General features: G+C 31.6%; 1 long non-coding RNA gene across 1 annotated transcript in view; it reads right to left on the bottom strand.

Annotated features, from left to right (window-relative positions):
• The window catches only part of LOC140685534 (uncharacterized), a 105,567-nt gene that overhangs the window by 48,731 nt on the left and 35,650 nt on the right, over positions 1-21,186 (bottom strand). The window contains exon 3 of the long non-coding RNA XR_012058790.1: positions 1,937-1,990. This is a non-coding gene — a long non-coding RNA (uncharacterized lncRNA). The remainder of the gene's footprint in view (positions 1-1,936; positions 1,991-21,186) is intronic.

Raw genomic sequence — 21,186 nt, 5'->3', positions numbered from 1 at the left:
TGTTTGGGCTATGGGATCCACAACTAATGCTTTAGTTGTGCCACTGAACTAATGATATGATGATAATAAATTAGATTAACATAGAAAATAGCCTATAAAATTCACACCTGATCATTTTAATTTTCAAAGTAGCTTATGTAAACTATGTGCAAAATTATTTTTGTTTCATATCTCTGATTTGATAAGTTTTGGTACTTACATAGCCTACTTCATACAAATATTTTGAAAGAAAAATAAACCTGAGAAAAGCATTCAATTATAAGGAGTTTGTGAGATGAAGAAGGCAATCATACTAAATAAAATACTTCGTGTAAAAATTGTATTTTCTTTCTGAAGATACTCATTGGGTCATCACTATGAAAATTTCAAATAAACAAAGGATTGTGGCACTGACATTCCTCTTCATACAGATTTTCAGAGGTGTGTGTTTTCCTCACAACTTATTTACCATTCCAAATAAGTCATACTAAATAAAAATGTCTAAAACTGAATCTTTGAATACCCCCATGATATGCTACTTCCACATTTTTCACCTATCTCAAAAACTAAAACCATGATTTCCTTTATTTTGTTCAAGCTAAGTAAATAGAAGTCATTCTAGGCTCCTTTTTTCCATATATTTCATATAATCCATCACAAAACATTTCAAAACTACCTAAAGTATATATTTCATTCTCATTATTTATCACCACTCCCATTATTACATCCATAGTACTAATTCTGAACTAGTGTAAGAGCTCCAAAGTGATTTTCTTGTCTTCATCCTTGCCCACTAACCCCCCAAAGACTATTCTCTGTGGAGCAGCCAAATTGGTATTTCAAAATTCTGTCAAACAAGTCCACTCAACTTCCTGCTCAGAATCCTTCAATGGCTTTCCTGCTCCTTACTGACCTCCTTACTGTTTTATAAGAATTCCACACAGCTTCTCAACCCAAATTGTTTTGCACTTGCTGTCTCTACTCTCCACAGATATTTGCACAGCTCAAAAGCAGATTCCATTAATATTATAATCATCTATTATGATATATATCATATTAGGTATGTTATATGTATATGTGTATCTGCAATTTTACATACTTTATGGGGTGTGTGTATATAATGCATGTATATACATCATATATATATGTGTGCATATACATATAATTTATTAATGGTGGATGCTACAATGAATTAAGATTTGAATATCACCTGGATCTTCCTGCATATGGTACACTACATAATAGAAGAGAATTTCTTTTATTGTATATTGCCATATGTCCAGTGACTAAGATAATATCTGTAGGGCCTCAATAAACATTTTTAAGCTTAAATGAATGAAAGACAAACGTGTTGATTTTATATTTGTAAATATTTACTTTTAAACTGTTTTTCCATGTTTTTGGTTTTAAACACAAAGCTACTAATCTCGTGTGTAGCCCCAAAATAAAACTTACATAACTTACATTTGCAAATACATGAAAAATATTATGGTAAGTTTAACTATATTAGATTTTAAAATACATAGTCCCATAGATTATTTGCCAAGATTCTGATTTCTCCTGCTTGATAACTTCCAGTTATTCAGCATACTGCCGTTCTGACCAAACTTAATTTTGACATTTCAAATTTACTATATTGTTTAAAATTATTCTATATCCACTCTCTTTAATAAAGTTTCTAGAAAAACAATGCCAATTCAAGATATGTCTTCTTTTCCTTCTTTTTGCACGTTAAAGTCCATATACACTACCTTTAACTTAGCATTATATTTATTTTAAGAAACAATATAGCTTTCTTGAAAAACAAAAGCAGATTTCACACATCATTGTAAAATATTGAAATTCTAAATTCTTTCAGTATACTCTGTATGTGACTTCCAAACAGAATGCAAATTATAGTAAATAATAAATTTTCACTCATTTGCCAAAGTTTTTAAAGTAAAAAATGATGGCATACCATTAAATTACTTTGATCTTGTGGTATATGTCTGATTAATTGATCTTCTGCAACCTGGCCAGAAGAAATGAAAAAAAAAAATTAGTCATATAGTTAGCAATAGTGCTATTTTTTCATTTTAAAATATATTAGTAAATTGAAATAAAATGGTTGATTTCTCTAAAATAAAATTACTGGAATAAAAAAATGCATGAATAAAACTTTATTACATTTTTAATCAGTTTTCAGCAAATGTTACATTTCAACAGTTTTAAAATGATCTTTTGTCTAAATTATGGAAGAATATATATCAGCTGACACAAGGTTAGCAAAATATATATATTTGTAATACCTACATAAATGCTTCTAGGTAAGTTTAATACATTATATGCTCCATAACTTTATACCAGTGATTTACAATGATAATTTCCAGTACGCTTTGGACTACAGGTTGATGTTAAAAGATAAATTTATACTCATTAAATATTTCAAAATATGTCTTATTAAAAATATAAAAAAGCTAAAAAACCTATCTTGTAAGGATGACTTCGAGACAAATTATCCATATTCCTCAAGAGATCATTTACATAAGTATTGAGTTGATTTTTTATGCTAACATATTTGTCAGTGACTTAATCTAATTTTTATGCATTCCTGTTTTCTGGAAATTATAAATCACCAAATATACTATAATTCTGACTCTCCTAGAAAATATCTCTTTTCCAAATTACTTTTTAATGACAGTATCATCCACATAGTTCTGTTTCATAAAAATCCAAATTAAATCACTTTTTATGCTTTATTGTTATAATTCTTTTGGGTAATTTTCATTCTATTATTATCTAGTCATTGTAAAGAACACTTAGAAAGAACTTTCAATAACATTTTTGCTCACTATTAATTTTGGAAGTGTTCATCAGGCAATTTTATGATAAGTGGCAAATTACTTCTAGTAGTTTAATGAAGTCCCTTTTTACTCATAATGATCCTTTATTTATTGCTCCTCCTTTTGTTCTGCATCAATTTGATATTATGCATAGACATTCAAGGACATAATTAACAAAGACAGTCTTCTAATTCTCAGGACAAATGTTCAATGCTTTTTATAAATGTATCAGAATTCAGTGGGTAAAGCAAAAGAAAAAAATCACTGAGTGCTTTTTTGGGAGAAAGCCATATAGATATTCTGAATCAAAGCCAATAACTAAATTATTTGATATTATTATCGTTTCATACAATGTTGAGTTGGAGAAAAATCTTAAAGGAATGGTGAATATTTTAAAATTCCTATGGATAAACATAATTTTAAAATTGTAGTGTTTAAACTTTTTTTACTTAATTCTATTGTCTTTATGGAATGATAATAATAATTACTTTTGAACAAATCTAAACAGCAGAGCAGAAGGCTGAAAAACATTTAAATTATCTAACATTCATATAAATATATCATTTCCTTTCTATTCTTACATTAACAACAGTGTGTAGTTTCGAAGTCATATAGGTTCCTTCCTGATCATTTCTAAATTGTCATTACACATAAATTATTCAAAATGCATGCAATATATTTTCTATATGTAATAAATTATAATATTTGTTTTTAATATGACATTTTATCTTTAGTGACTATTGCCTCAATTTTTATCATATGTTCCCATCAAAATGACCATTTTGAATACCATGAATTATCAGTAAGTTTCAGAACATTTCTTCTATACTGTAAATGGTGAGAGTAAATATTTTAGCAACATTCTGACTTATTACTCAATGACTCAGGTAGATGAGAGTTAGAATTACTTCAGTGTTGGTGTAAAGCTACCATAGTTTTGATGTGCCCCTAATTATTACAAAGGCAGAAATCAGATAACACCCTTCAATATTATTAGGTTCCTGACTACCTCCCATAGTTTGATTTAAGAAACCCTATTAATATTCTACTATATTTTTCAAATGAATTTACCCCATTAAAACTGGACTCTTGTATTATACTGTCTTCCTAGTGCTCATATTAAGCATGCTGTCCTAATGATTTCAGTTTTGTTTTCAGTAAAATCATGTGTGTCTACATTAAAAAAAGATATTAAAAGAAAAGATCCCTCTTTTGTCTCACTTACTGTTTCTTTGAATTCTTAATTAAATAGTTGAATAATTTCCAAGGTCTTTTCAATATAAACTAATAAAATATGAATAATTTATATTAAAAATATAGAGACTATTCTGAAAAATTTAGCAGACCAACTTCTTAGTGAAGTTGGGAGAATGTGGAGCCATTCTTAGAAGCTTGTTTCAGGATAGTAATCTGGCTTTATGACCTCTGTAATCAGAATCTTTTCAAAGATCAACCACAAAATAGTTTGCCAATGGCTAGACTAGGCAAAGGAGGTAAAATTAGTGACATCTTTATCTCATTTTTGTAATTAATCCTGATTGTTGCCAAGATTCCTTTTTGGTCTTAATACCAAAGGCTGAACTTTTGAATAACCAATTATTAAATGAGAATTAATTATTGGACTTCGTAGGTGATGGAAATATGACAAGTAGAGAGATTATCAGCACTCAGGGTTCTTCATGCTGTAATATGCTACAAAACTCAAATCTTTAACTTTACTAGTAGTGCCACTTGTAAATTGTTATTTTCTAGTCTATTATACAATATTTTACTGAAGACAAATACTGAGATTATTTTGCTATCTTAGTTACTGTTTAGTTTGTCTAATTTCCCATATGAAAAGATGCCCAATGAGTTGCAAACTCTTTCAAATAGTATCTATTTCAGGAAATATTATGTTTTCCTGGAAAGATTATCTAAGACTTCGAAGGTTTAATAATATATTTTATGAACAATGATGTAATAAGAGAACATTTCATGTGTTAGCATTTGTCCTCGTGAGTAAAATATGAATTCAAGAACATCTGATTTCTCTAAGTATAAGCAACCCATATGATGAAGCAAAGAAAAAAACTGGAGAATTCCATAATGCTAACAGATTCAAAAACAGACATTAGTGATTAGCAATTACAATACAGAAACTTAAATACTGAAGAGTTTTACTTTTAGGAATTTGATTACAGAAAATGTTGTTATATTTACTTTCACTAGTTTAGCTAAATGGCACATTAGACACAGTAGAATAAAATATCAGTACACTTGAGAATAAATCAAAAAATTATCTGAAACAAAGACTGTATAAAGATTGGTAAAAAGTAAGAAAAACCATGATTTGTGACAGATGATGAAACAGATGTGATGGTTAATTTTATGTATTAACTGGGAGGGTGTTTTTGGATGAGATTAACATTTAAATCAATGAGCTTTAAATAAACAGATTGTTCATGTGGTGGGCCTCTTCTAATTAGTTGAAAGCCTGAATGGAAAAAAAAAGTGTCCAGCTTCCACAAGTAAGAGGGAACTCTTCAGCAAACTGTCATTGGACTAGAGCTGCAACATCAGTTCTCCTGGGTTTCTAGTCCTCTGTGGGCCTACGCTGCATGTTTTGGACTTATCAGTCTCCATAATTATATAAGCCAAGTCCTTCTAACAAATCTTTTTCTCTCTCTCTATACACTGTATTGATTGTATTTCTCTGGAGAACTCTAATAAAGAAGGATAACAAGTAATTACAGTCTATAAAGTGAGGAAAAAGAGGTTAAGACGGGAAAACTTGAAGAAAAATTATTAATTACATTATTACTAAAATTTTCAAAGATTAAAAAAGTCAGAAACCCCTTCAAGTTAATTAAAATGTTTATAAAACAGATGATTCACCAAATGACGTGCAGTTTCAGCAGAAGCACATAAATTCCAGTAGGCAATTTTTAATATAAGTATTGAGAAGCTGACTCTAAAATGTACATAGAAATGTAAAGATCGAGGAGGTCAAAAACAAACAAAAAATAAAAAAATTTGAAGAACCTGCATTTCATTAATATCAAATCTAAATATAAATGTAGAGAAATCAAGAGAATGTAGCACTGGCATAAAGGAAGAGAAGTATGGATCAGAATGTAGAGTCTACATAGAGAAACATACTTCAAAGCTCAATAGATTTTTTTTAAAATGCTGAACAATTTATAGGAGAAAGAAAAAAATTAATAAAAAAATGATGGCACAGCTGAATATTCGTATGGAAAAAAAAAACATGCCTCTTACCTTATGCAAAATTTGAGATGCATTAGAGACCTAAATGTAAAGGATTAAAATTTTAAATTAAACCTACTGACTCAACACACAGAAAAACCTCACAGCAAACAGAATTAAACATTTCTTATACAATACTATAACTAATGATTGTCAAAACATTGTTGTATTAAATTTCAAAAAAAATACACCTAAGAAAATGTTCATTTAATGACAGTGTTTTCACAAAACTTGTAACTTCCTGGCATTCGTACTAGGATATATAAATAATTCCTTTTGACAAACGTCCTCCCATAGAGCAAATAACTTGAACAAAATCTTCACAAAGAAAAGCAATAAATGTCCATTAATCACATGAAAAAGTAATCCACATCATTAATCCATAGAAAAATGTCACTAAACCAACAATTAGAAATAATGCTGTGTGAATTAGTTATTCATACAGGAAAAAAAATAACTTAATTACTATCTATCCATGCACAAGAATAAATTCCTTATTCCTTAAAGACCAAAGTAGGAAAAAAAATATATGGAGACTGTGAAGAGGAAGTGTAGGAAATGTTATAATTCTACGTTAGGGAATGACTCTTAAAAGAGGCATGGTGTCACAACAAAATATAAAATTTAACTTCATTAATATTAAGAACATCTATTACTCAAAACATAAAGACAATATACAAGCAGAGTAAATTAATTTTTGTATATATGTGTAGAAAATAAAGGATCTCTACCACTTACTAGGTAACAATTCATAGTAAACAAATCAATAGAAACCAAAAAGAAAAAAAAAAGATGTGTACAGATAATGTAGAGAACAGTCATAAATAGCAAATAAACATTTGAAGAGATGCTCAACCCTTTAGAACACTGGAAAGACAAACTAGACTGACAATTAAATGTCACTTAATACCCATGAAATTGGGCAAAGATAATTTTTACTAAATTTTGGGAATGCATATTCACCAAAATAAATAATTGGTATACAGAAATAGCTATGATTAGTATTAGATTATATTCAAAATAATAAGCTAATAAAACAATCTTTAAATTATAGTGAAGAACTTGGTATTTGAGGAATAATCAAGGGAAGGACAGACTTGAAAATGGAAGTCTGAACTCCATATTCGCTTATAACTGAGGAACATGAGTAGAAGAAGGTGACTGTCTCTTACATTCTGTCCTCCGCAAATAATGCCACACAGCTGCTCACTCTTGCCTCTCCTCTCCTTCCATATTCTCTTTATCATCCTGCTCTTGCTATTTCATTTTACTAAAGAAACTTAGGTAACCTCATGGAATCATTGAAGAGCATGTACGGAATCACCCAGATATTACTGTACACCATTTGTTCAAACACCTTAGCACCAACTCTCTTTTTTACAAGCATTAAAGTGACTATAAATTTTATTGGAAAGAATAAATGTATATAAATGGAAAGTATTTAAGTCCTTTCACATGTGGGTATTAAGTTCAAGGCAAAGACAGGAAAATCCATTATCCTTGTTTAATTATTCTTAAGTTTTTACATGAAAGATTTTTATAATTAAAATAGAAAATCCTTAAGATTAGCTGTCTCACCCTCCAACAAAACATTGTTGCACTATTATTTCAACTCTGATTTGATTATTTCTTACTGTTATACTAAATCAATATTATTGGTCTTACCTATTAAAAGATACATATATTTTAAATAATCAATACTGAATACTTTCTATCATCAAAGTTGACTAAAGGTATATACTTAATGTCCTGAAAATAATGTCACCAGACCTTAAAATAGAAAAATCCTAGTTCTCTTACTACATATTTTCCAAACATATAGAATATCAAGAACATATTGATCTAACACATGTTGTGATAAAACATCATAAATCCAGGGAAACTATTAAAATTTGGATATTCTCAGAGATGCTAAAATTTGTGGCCATGATACTGGTGAGACTAAAATGCAGAATGTAAATTGTCTAAATGCAAAAATAAATTAAAATATCTGATATCAAAAAAGTAATAATAAAATGCAGAGTTCTAAATCCAATTACTCTGTTTTTTTTTCTCTTTAATCTCCAATGTTACTTTCAAATATTCCATAAGGAATACTGAACAACTCTTGAAATCTCCATTCTGTGGCTATAATTTTAAAATAATTCTATAATTATAAAATAGTAATTTTAGAATGTCATTCAAACTCTTAAGAAAAAGGCATATGAGATTTAGAGTAATTTTTTAATATTTTTTCTTTTCTAGTGAATTTTGCATAGAAAGATAAAAACCTAAAAATGCCATAAAATCAAATACGCATTTTGTGCATTTATAGAATTAATTAACATATTACATTTTCTTGTACTGAAGCATTTGGGAGTCATAGTTACCAAAGAGAGTACTGTACTCCTACCTCTATATTGGGAAGTTAGCAAACTTAACAATTCATATGTGAAATGGGTGACAATCCAAGGAAAAGTTTCCCAACCATATACGAAATAAATTCACTGAGTTGATCTTTCTCTGTGTGAGGACATGGTACTATTAGTTTCAATGTGTCTTGAGAATACTCATTTTGGCAACCTTTCATGTACCTGTTTCGCTCCAGTAAACCACATTCAACTACACAGGCATTCTCCTGTCAATCACAGAGTGAAGTTTTATTATAGTTTTTTATCACTTGTATCAGAAAAATCACTTCTATCTAGAAATTCAGTGAGTGGTTAGATAAACGAAATTGAGTGAATATTGATGTAAAATTCAAGGGACTACATTTTATACCTTTCTCCAAGTTAGATTTAATGATACATAATTTACATACACTAAGATTCAACTTGTTTTATGTACAGTTCTATGAGTTGTGACAAACATATACAATCTTGTAACTAACAAAATAATAAAAATATGTAATAGTTCCATCACCCTAAGTTTTTCCTTCATTCCCCAAACAAGCCACCTATGATGTGTTTTTTTTCCTTGTAATTTTGCCTGTTCCATAACGGAATAAATAGAAAACATAGTATATCAGGTTTGTGTCAGGCTTCCTTTTTCCCCCAAGAATTTATTTTTTTAACTGAAGCAGAGTTGATTTCCTACCTTACTGTATGTTTGCCTTTACCAGTGAGGTTTTTCAATTTGTAATTCTCGTTTCTAGATCTTTTTTTTCCGTTTTTGCTTGGAGAAGTTCCATTAACATTTGTCATAAAGTTATTCCCTTTGTGCTGAACTCAGCTTTTGCTTGTCTGTAAAGCTTTTGATTTCTCCATCAAATCTGAAAGAAAGCCATGCTAAGCAGAGTATTTTTGGTTGTAGGTTTTTCCCTTTCATCACTTTAAATATATCATGCCACTGCCTTCTGGCCTGCAGTTTCTGCTGAAGTATCAGCTGACAGCCTTAAGGAAGTTCCTTTGTATGTTATTTGTTGCTTTTCCCTTGTTGCTTTTAGTATTCTCTCTTTATCTTTAATTTTTGTCATTTTAATTATAATGTGTCTTGATATGTTCCTCTTTGAGTTTATCCTGTATGAGACTGTCTGTGCTTCCTGGACTTGGGTGATTGTTTCCTTTCCCAGGTTAGGGAACTTTTTAGCTATTATGTCTTCAAATATTTTCTCAAGCCCTTTCTTTCTCTTTTCTCCTTATGGGCATCTTATAATGCAAGTATTAGTGCACTTGATGTTGTCTCAGAGGTCTCTTAAACTGTCTTCATTTCTTTATACTCTTTTAGTTGTTGTTCTATTCAGTAGCAGTGATTTCCTCTACTCTGTCTTTCAGCTCACTTATCTGTTCCTCTGTAACCTTTATTCTACTATTGATTACTTCAAGTGTAGTTTTCATTTCAGTTACTGTATTATTCATCTTTGTGTTGTTATTCTTTATATTTTCTCTTTCTTAAAAAATTCTAACTTCTCTCTGTTTGCAGCTGTTCTCCCGAGTTCTTGAATCAGCTTTACAATCACTCTGAACTCTTTCTCAGGTCGATTGCCTATCTCCACGTTACTTAGTTCTTCGTCTGGTGTTTTATCTTGTTCCTTTGCCTGAAACATATTCTTCTGCTGCCTCATTTTGTCTAAGTTTCTGTTTGTATTTTTACGAATGTGGTACGGAAGTTACATTTCTCAACCTTCTAGGGGTGGCCTTCTGTGGGAGATGTCCTATGCATCCCGGCAATGCACTCCTCTCGTCACCCACGCTATATGCTCTAGGGGTTCCCCCTAAGAGGGCTGTATGGGTCCTTCTGCTGTGACAGGCTGACTATGTGGGAGGTCTGGTAGGCTTGGCTGGCCCCTAGCCCAGATGGTAGCCAGGCCCTGCCTTGTATAGACACTCCTTTTTATTATTATTATTAGTGAGTTGTGCAAATTCTTAACATATTCTGGGTACAATTCCTTAACCAGACATGCCTTTTCCAAATATTTATAGGAGTATGTTGTATATCTACTAATTTTCTTAACAGTATATTTCACAGAAAAAAATGGTAATTTTGATAAAATTAAATTTAGCAATTTTTTTATTTGTGTCATCTGTGTCTTGTCTAAAAGGACTCTGGTTAACCCAAGGCTCCAAAGGTATTTCTTACATTTTACTCTTAACACTTATAGTTTTGGCTTTGCACTTAGGTCTCTGAATAATTTTAAATTAATTATTATATATGGTTTGAAGTATGGAGTGAGATTAATTATTTATTCAGCCATTCTTTCTTCTATCTTTCTATCTATGTATCTATCTATCTATGTATCTATCTATCTATCTATCTATCTATCTACTTATCTACATATGGATATCTAATTGTTCCAGCATATTTTGTTAAAATGGATATCCTTTCTCCCTTGAATTACCTTGGCACATTTGCCAAACATCAACAGGCCTTAGATCTCAAGGAAGTAAGGTTAGCAGGATTACAGAATAGAAGATACCAAGCTTCTCCTCCCCCACGAAAAAAAAAAGAACAATTAGATTACTATTTATGAATGAAAGTAGCCCTGGGGTCCTCAAGAATCCAGCTGAGAACCCACAGCAGCAGTGAAGCAAAAACCCCAAAATAACAACACAAAAAGGATTGCTGAGGAGATAGGCTTAACTGAGATGTCTGGAGATGGCACAGAACAAGAAGGGCAGGGCTTATCAGTATCAGCTACATGTACGAGGAATCATGCAAAGGTAACCCACAGAACTGAAAAAAAATCAACAAGTATGAGTTCTTCAACTCTATTCTTTTTTTCTGTTTGGGTCCTATGTTTTGCCATATAAATTTTAGGATCAGTTTGTCAATTTCTACAAAAAAAGACATCTGGGATTTTGATATGGGTTGCAATGAATCTACAGATCAGTTAGAGAAATTTAACATCCTAACCATATTAAAATTTCCAATCCATCAACATGGAATGTCTTTCTATTTTTCTTAAAGCCTTCCTTAATTGTGCTACATAGCATCAATTATTTGTTTAGTGACTTTTCTAAACCAATTCTGCAAGTCTGCAGTCTGTCATATTAGGCCGTTGAAATCTATGCTAAGGAGCTTAGTGGTCATTTAATTATTGGATAGAAATTTTGCTAAACATGTGGAATCAGCATATCTCCAGGCTTTGTCAAGGTGTTTTGTGTGTGTTTTATGGCATGCCTTTAGCACTCCACCAGATGACTGACAATTCTGCCTTAGCTTTCACTTCTTGCTTGCATGGAGGCTCAAGGTCAGTCAGATGTGAGAGATTAGCACCTTCTCAGGTGTTGTCTAAGCTAGTCCAGGGCCTTGGGCTTGAACAATTCTGTACATGCATATGGCCCTCTAGATTCCAAGGAATATATCAGAATTTTTCAAAGTCCATATAGACATTCACCTTCCAGATTTTACTTTTAAGCTTTTTAGTTAGCCTACTGTCTACCCCAATTGTTATCTACATCTTCAGGAGGCTGGAACATTAAGCCATTGTCTCTAACAATTTTTGATAAATGCCTTTGGCATCATCCTGGGTAACTTCCAAATCAGAAAAATAAAGGCAAACTTGAAACCGGAATCTTTCAGGGAAACATCAAACATGTAGAATATAATTCACTCTGAGAATATAGCTTTGAAGAAAATCTAACTTTGTTTATCGAACTTCAGTGATTGCCAGATTTTTCACTACATTTGCAGAGTATTTTTTTAAGACTACTACAGAGCTAGAGAAGAGGAATAAAAATAAAGCAAGTTAAAATATCACAAAGCACAGAGTTCTTACCCCAAGTTTCAGTGATTTTTTTCTTGAATAAATGCTCTCAGATTGTTGAGTAATTGGTTAATTTCCAGAGTTTTGAAAACACTGATTCTGATAATTTCACCATTTTTCACATTGATCTTATTTATGAGAGAACTTCAGAATTCCTTACTCTACTGTTTTTTATTGATATCACCACCCTGGTCTATTATTCTTAAAAACTAAAACTTAAAATTTCAAAAATAACTAGGTCCACAACCCAAATGTGATATGGCAGTTTTGGGCTTTGCTTCTTGATAACAGAGTTCCAGAATACCCTCAAATTGGACAATTCCTCACCTGTCTGGGAAGCAGGAATGTAGTATATTGTCATCAATTTGTTTTTCTGTCCTGAAACAATATAAATTATTTGACTTTTTACCTAGGAATGTATCTATTTTTAAATTTTTGTCTGACAAAAATGTACAGAACCTTCCACTATCTAGGAGGTAGAAAGGAGGAAAGAACTTTTCTCCCACTCTATGAATAAGAATTCAGATAACTTACAATCTCATAACTTTTTATGAAACCATCAAAAGACATTAGACTATTTCTTACAAGGACTCAGGTTTATTTTATTAATAGGAGTACGATATTTTGAAATACCACTTAATTAATATTTTAAAAAGCTGAAGAATTGAGGAAAGTGAAAACTCTGGGTTTAAGTCCTGTGTCTGACATCATGTCTATTTATATTTAAAATAACATTATACAGTTGGTGCTTGTAGTACTACATCCTATCAATTAAAAAGGTAATTGTATTTACTCTAATTGACTGGAAGGTATTCAAGCAACACTTCAGCTTTCCAATTACAAACTCATTTTATTCAAGAGCATTTGCTGGAAGCATGCTGTTCAGATTAACCATATAATGTGAATTCTTAACCAAATGAACTAGGAAACTTATTTAAAAAGCTTGGAGACTGATGAAGCAGTCATATAATAAAATAACACTGGTCTCACCAAGATATTAATTTCATTAATTTTATAATTATAAAGTTGTTGAGAATCTTAAGCTCAATATATCTAAAGTTTTACTGCATGTTTCAACTGAACGTAAATTAAGGAAATACTTTCTGGTTTCTGTTATTGTCAGAAGTAGAGCTTAACTCTTATTTCAGTGTCTCGTTTGGTTTTTTATAACATGTAAATCTCAGATATTATTTTAAAGCTATACTTTGAATGCCTTTTAGCCATCATTTTAAGTTCAAATGCAACAGAAGTAACTATTAAGTTATTCATATCAGTACTCCTAATACTACTAGTACTTTATGAGATTTTTTAAAAAATTATTTTATGAATTATATCTGTTAAAAAAGATAGTGTTCAAATTACTTTAGGAATCCTATGAGGAGTACCTACATGTTTGTAGTAAAAGATTCTCCTAGGAAAAATAATAAAAAGGCAGATCTAAATTGAGTTTGAGTCTAATATTACTATGATACAACTCTGTTAAAATTACTATATATTATAAGCAGTGGGAAATAATAAATCAAAAGAAACAACAACATTAAACTCAATATAATATGAAAGTATTGACCTAAAATAAGTAGACTTCCAGTTCTTTCAACAGCAAAGATGAATTTATTCAGGATCAGCAGAGAACTGCAATTTGGGGTCTATAATCATGGTAATCCACATGCAAGTCCCCACAAAAAAAGAAAAGGAAAACATTTTTATAGAGGGGAAAAGAGAGATCTATAGTATACAAAGAGTCCATGGCATTCCATGGTTGAGCTCTTGCCAGGAATCAAAAGGAGTCTTTCTTCTTTCTGTTGGACTCTGCTGTGTTCACATGGCATGAGAGCTCTCCACTCCAGCCTCCCTACTTTATGTAATTGAAGTTTCTGTTTATTGATATTTTATATAAGTATGAGAACTATTTTATATAAACATATATATAACTAAAATATTTAAATATACACCTAAATTGAAAGATAAATATGATAAATAATGATAAAGATAAATTCATGATAAATAATATATATGTATTAATGTATAATTATATGTAATGTAGATAAATAAATGGAGAGAGAGAGGGAGAGACAGACAGACGCATATCCTTATTTTAATCTTCTTTAAATTTTGAATCAGGAATATTTGGAAAGGTCAAAATGATAAACTTCTATTTTTCCATTTATCTATTTCTGTGAAGCTATTGATTTTTCATCCTTATTGGTACCTATATTTGTGTTTATTGTCTCCTCTGCCCATGTCGAAGCAAGAAGGAAAATAAGAGAAAAAATAGAAAGAATATGCCAGAGTAAGCTAGAGAACTGTCTAAAGTAACTGTGGGGAAAATCTATTTTGTTTTTAGTTGTTTGTCTACAGCTTAACCTCAATACTTGTATATTTTCATCATGGCTCTATACTATTTTTGAGTTCAAGAAAATATCCTAAGTTACCTTTTGTTTATTTATTCTTTTTATTCCTTTTATGGGGGAGGTAATTCGATTTATTTATTAATTTTTTAGAGGAGGTACTGGGGATTGAATGTAGGACCTCTTGCATGCTAAGCACGCAGTCTATTACTGAGTTTTACCCTCCCCTCTTCTAAATTACCTTTTGTAATCATCAAAATATGATCATTTAACTTCATGTGTGTATGTGTGCTTGTGTGTAGAAAGATACTTATGAATGGTTTACTCATATTTGCAGTTCAGTATTTATGAATAAGTTATTTTTTATTGTTGTCATTTTCAAACCCAATAAAAGGGGTCAAGGATCGTGGCACTCCATATTTTTAATGGTATGTGTGTATCTTCTATCTGAGTGATGTTATCCTCTGTGTGAGCCTTCATTTGTTATGAACTAAGGTTTGGGATAGACTTCAGTCACAACATGGCTTGAGTTAAGCAAGCAGCTTTATTGAGAAAAGAAAATTCACAAATTGGAGATCAGAAAGGAGAGGAATTAGGGCATAAATCCCTCTGTTTCCCTGTCATCTCACATCTTGAAGCCAGAGTGAAGGTAAACTTGCAATATGGGTCTATATTCCAGTGCAGGAACTACTAATGCTGCCATTTTGCTCCTCTTTATGGCACAGGAAGGAAAGCCATTTTGCTAACTGGATTGAAAATGAACTGTGTGACATCAGGCAGTCCAGTTATGGGGTGTCAACTGTTTAAGACTGTCCGATAATACCAGCTGCTCTGTTCCTGAGGAATTAGGGCAATAGTGGCATGTTAAGAGTTCCACTGTGGGGTTAACATTGTCTTGAGTACAGTCCCCTCTAGGCAGAGGGGATGATGTTCTTCCAGTATCAAGTAGCTCATTTTCCAGGTAACCTAGAGTGAGTGCTCAGGGTCATGTTAGATACTTCCATTTATTGAACTACTGTGAATCTGTGTCTTCTGCCAATCAAACGCAGTATTTCAATTGACATTAAAAAATTGAACAATTTTTGTTTCCACTTTATTTTTCTCTTAGAAACTGACCCAGTTAAATGGTGACTGCCACTAATGTCAGTCCAAGATATCAGATTTTTGATAAGGTTAGTAGGTCATGCCATTTCATTTAGAGCTTATTCTCCATGGTATATGCAATTGTTTTGAATGACATGGTAAAGATGTTTTCCAACCCTAATAAATTAGAGATCAAATAAAAAGTATGTAGTTCTCAGTAAAAATTTTATTTTGGAAAATGTTATTGCTAAAAAATAACCTGGATGGTGTAAGAATCTTTTTGGAATTACAAGATTACAGAAGGCCTAATTAAGTTATGTTGAAATGAGCCAAACAATTGGTCATTATCTCTTATGCAGTGATTTTTCTGTAAGGGGTCTCATAGATGTTTCACATTCACAATATCTAAGACATATTTGTCATTGGTCTCTATTGATTTTAAAAAGCACCATTTGAGGTTGAAATATTTGTAATGGTAATTTAAGCAAAATTATATATACTCAGTAATTTATTCACAGTCAGATAATTAACAAACACAGATTTTTTATTTCAATTTTCTTTAAATACCTTGGCACCTATTGAAGTGTCTACTTTTGGTGGCTAAGCATGTTCCTAAGCCTCTTTTCTGCCCCAAGGGTCATTTAAGTCCAAAAGAGGCAGAGACATTTTTCTTCTAAATTGATACATATTTTGTAAATCAATTATCTCAAAGGCATAATGTCATGTTTTTCTTTTCTATTTTATTCTTATTAATTTTTGTGCTAATAGACATACTTGAAGTGTTATGGTTTGTTTTAGATTACTCGTTTTTTTGCTAACCACCTCCATGGATCTCTCTCTCTCTCCTCCTCCCTCCCTCTCCCTAAAGAAAGTAATGTAACCCTAGCAGGCTTCTGTTGCTCCAACAGACACTCAAAACTTAGCAAATTTGCTTTGAGTCATTTAGTCCAATTAAAAGGGTTTTACTTGGTAATGACTTCATCTTTTTTCATGGGTTTCTAGCTATGGATGTGACAGCCAACCCCCTTGACTTGATCTTAGCTACAAGCTGATTTTGATTCTGCCTTTTTGCTTAAAGGCTTCCCTAACTGTATGATTGCTTGGAACTAAGAAGCTATAATTTATTCACGCCCTATAAATTGTTGAATTTGTGAATTCCTTGACTCTCCATTTCTAATTTCAAATTAGACAATTCTCTTACAATCTCTTTTTTTTTTTACAACTATTCAAACACAAGCAACAACAGCAAACCCACAATAGTAAAATTAAATTTTTAAATCTCATATCCTAGAACTACAGATTTTGCTTCCTTATAATATGGATGACAAACCATCCTGCCCCCTAAATAGTTTATTTCTACTAAACTTCACACCTAAAATTGACACATATATTTTTGTTATAGATGCACCCTCACTTTAGGTAGTGTTTTCATAGTATTTAAAAGGTAACAGATATGCTACATATTCAAATATCCAGTATCTTAAAACACAAATGGATAGTATATCATTTATGCTATATGAGCCATTGTGGTTGTTTGAGAGAAGTGAGGATTTGTTCATTTTACACATTTACAGTTAAAGCCCAATAGAGAAGGGGCCATTGTAAATATTGCTGGTGCCATGACAGAAGGAAACAGAGATCTATGGAACACATATCTGTGTTCAAATACCAGCAATGCAGAACTTCCGCTCTCATCATATTCAATAGAACTAATCATATGGGCCAGCTCAACTAGAAATAGATTAGGATGAGAAATCTTACCATCTGTTTGAAAGTCAAAGAGCCAGCAGATCTATGTGAGAAGCAGTAATAACTACCACAAAGAACAAACTAACAATGTATTTTAGAAGTAGGCAAAGGCACAAAACACATTGTTCATGTACACTTTAAAAGAGTAAAAGATATACTGTGGAATAAAAGAACTTGAAACTAAATCACTAAAATCTGTAAGAGGTACTAAAATTTTAATATGTATCTGAAATTTAGCACAGCTGTTTAAAACTGAATTCTATTAAAAAAAGAGAGAAGTATATTTAACATACACTCAAATTATCTATCTGAGTTTGGATTATTTGAATTATCAGTTAATTAAAAAATGAAAGAAAACAAAAAGTTAATGGTCATAATTGGGGATAAAGATTATGAAGAGTGTTTATTGTTAGTATCAATGTGTGTATGTGCATATATGTGAAAAATTATATTTAAATGTATATTACATATTAGTATATATAAACAAAAATTTAATGGATATACAAATAAGATGTATACAAATATTGCAACACATAATCAAATTTTAAGGATTTCAGCCAACAAAAGATATAAACTCTGGAATATAGTTAAGATATTGCTAATTAATTTTCACCCTCTGAAGGAGTACAAGTGAAGAAACTGATTCCTGACAATACATACTTAAATACCACCATTTTCAATAAGACAATTGGGGTGAAAAACAGCACACAGGAAAACTGCAGAAACAAATATAAAAAAATAGATGTTTTTCCTTCACTCTATTCTGCATAAAGCAATCTGAAAAAGAGCCAGATTATGTCAGCTCAAATCCCATGATTTACTTCACATTTACTCAGATTAAAATCCAGAAATGTTACTATAGCCCTTGTGAACCCCTTCCTCTGGCCTCTCATCCCACCACACCTCCCTACCCTTCTCTCTTCTTCCTTATCTCCGCCAACCTGCTGGCTTTGCTGCTCATGGAACATTCCCTCACCCCAGAGACTTTGTAAGTGCTCTTCCTCTGCCTCCAGGCTCTTCCACCAACTACCTACTGGTTTACTCCAGCACTTTTTTCTGCTTTCCGCTAATTGTCAGCTTTCAAGAAATACTCATTGTCAGCTCTCTCTGTCTAAAATTGCAGTTTCTCATCACAATCCCCTTACCCTAAATTATTTTTCCTCATAGTACTCATTAGCTTCTGACATCTTACAGATGTCTTTATTTATTTTCCCTCCTCCTACAAATGCTAACTCATTAATCCAAAAGACTCTTCTTTTTTAAGTTTTTCTCACAGTCGGAACGATGCTGCATAGAAATGTGCTTTGCAAGTACTAGGGGCTCAAATATACTTTACAAAAAGAATTAATGAATCTAGATACCTTCCTTCCTCCTCCCCCCCCGCTCCCCGCCCCACTTCTTTCCTGCCTTCCTTTCTTCTTTCCTTTCTATCTCTCTTTATCAGGGCAATTGATAAACACAATTCTACCAAAATCATGAGTCAATTGGGGTTATTTGCTGATTACAAATAGTGAAATCCCTGTGAAATCAAAGAAACATTTCTGATGGATCCCTATCCTTAAAGCAGATGAAATTTCACAGGTCAAGAAAGCATAAGAGGAAAAAATTACTAAAATTACTAGACAAGCATCATTATATCTCTCAGTCCTTATCTATTGTATTTGTACTTATCTATATTTGGCTTGTAATAATAACTTTAAAAATTGGCTTTGAGCTATAAAATTTTTAAGCAAACCCATGAAATCATATATCCATAAAAATCTTTGGGACAAATATGTGTATATATACATATATATATATATACACACAGACATGCATACACACAAAGACAGGACTGACAGCATTGTAACTACTAGCAGTAATTTATTTATATTGAATAGCTGTATAAATAATAAAAGATGATATAATTGAAGGAATTTGAGGAATAAGAAGGAGTTTATCTGTAATGCCACTTTACAAATATATATTTAAAATAGTAATTTCACATGTTCCTCAATTTGTACACTCTGAAGCTGTAAAATTCAGGATACCTGACTGTGTCCCCTTCCTATTAAGCTTATTGCAACATTTCAGTCTCCTTGGTATTCCTGGTGAAACTTAATATATCGTATCTCTCACATTTTGAGACATGCACGGATTATTGTTTATTTAATATCTGCTCCCCATTTCTGCTTTACTAACAAAATCTACAGTTTATGTAAACTGACAAATTTCCCAGATGGCATTACTACATTCCACTAGTGCACTGAGGCTAGAAGTGCTGCTGACAGGTAGAACTTGTTTGGTGATGCTTCTAGATAAACTCTTACAATGTTAGTGTGCTCACAGGTGTTGTTTGTTATCTTCTTACTTCTGCTTGGAACATGGGCCTGATGCTTGCAGAAGAGTAGCAATCTTGTGAGTGCCCATAAGCTACACAGAGGGTGACTGAGAAAAACAGGGATGGATCCTGGTTCTCTAATATCATCAAGAAATGCAATAATTTCTCTAGACTTCATAGCTATGAATTTCTTCTTAGATAAGAAATCATTTTTTAAACTCTGTTCTTTTTAATACTCAATGTTGGTTTCCACCCACACATAAAATTTCTGTCTCATACACTATTTTATTTCAGTTCATTTTTAAAAGAAAACAGAAAAAGCTAACTGCTATGTCTATCAACTATGATTTTACTTTATCTTTAATGTTTACCTGGATATAATGTCAATTAATTGTAATCATTAATTTTATAACTTTCTCCTTAAAGTCTTTGAGATTAAGAAAAGTGAAAGTGAGTAGGTTTCAATTCAAAATCTCCCAAAAACTAAAGTTTCAATCAAAAGTTGATTCAAATATTTATTCATATGATAATGTATTATTTCCTAAGAAAAATATATCAACCCTATCCCCAAGAAGTTAACATAAACTCACCTAACATTAATTTCATTAGTATTTAAATGTCCTAAAACAGCAAAGTATGCATGTTGAAAATAATAATATCAAATCTCAAAGGCACAGCATGAAGATTTTAAGTGTTTTGTGTAGTTTCTGGCATTCACTCAAATCAATTTACTTTCTAATGGCACACATTCTTATCTCTCATAAAGATTAATGCCAAACCATGATTAAAATGAGATGTGCAGCCCTGGAAGCTCAAAGAAGTTGACACACAACTCAGAGACAAGTCAATACTAATCAAGAGATTTTGAAGCATCATATAATGTTAGTGCCAAAAGAAACCTGGTTAACATAGATCAAATATGGAGTAATGTGCTGTTACGATTGTGTTTTACAGACTAAGAGTCAAAAGGCTGAAGTCAATGGAGTGGTAATTCAAATCATACATATATTTTTTTTTTACCTAACTGAATTTTTTTTTTTTTTAGTTATTCTAGAGCTTGATCATTTCAGACAACCCGATGGGGGTAGGGGGGAAGAATGAATGAAAGAACAGATGGAAGACTTCAACACAATTGCCTTATTTTCAGCCATGCGTACATTAGACAAACAAAATTACAATAGGGTTTTAGATAATGTACTTTACATTCCGTCTTTGTTTTACATTTTAATTTACAAGTCACAATCCCTGGAAGCAAATAATCTGCAGTGTACATGTTCTTATTTGTGATCATTGCCTTTCCTCAAAGATACTTTGATCTATGTAAGTGAATAAATTCTACTCATTAGCTTTAATTTATAATCATCAAAATTATAGAACTGAAAATATTTGTCAAGAATGGAAACTTAACATCTGCCATAAATGGAAAATGAGAAAGGCGTTTTTCTGTTGCCC

The sequence above is a fragment of the Vicugna pacos genome, chromosome 14 (genome assembly GCF_048564905.1).
Source record: "Vicugna pacos chromosome 14, VicPac4, whole genome shotgun sequence".
NCBI classification, from domain to species: domain Eukaryota; kingdom Metazoa; phylum Chordata; class Mammalia; order Artiodactyla; family Camelidae; genus Vicugna; species Vicugna pacos.
The sequence above is the reverse complement of the archived record's forward strand: the minus strand, read 5'-3'. Positions and strand labels throughout refer to the sequence as shown.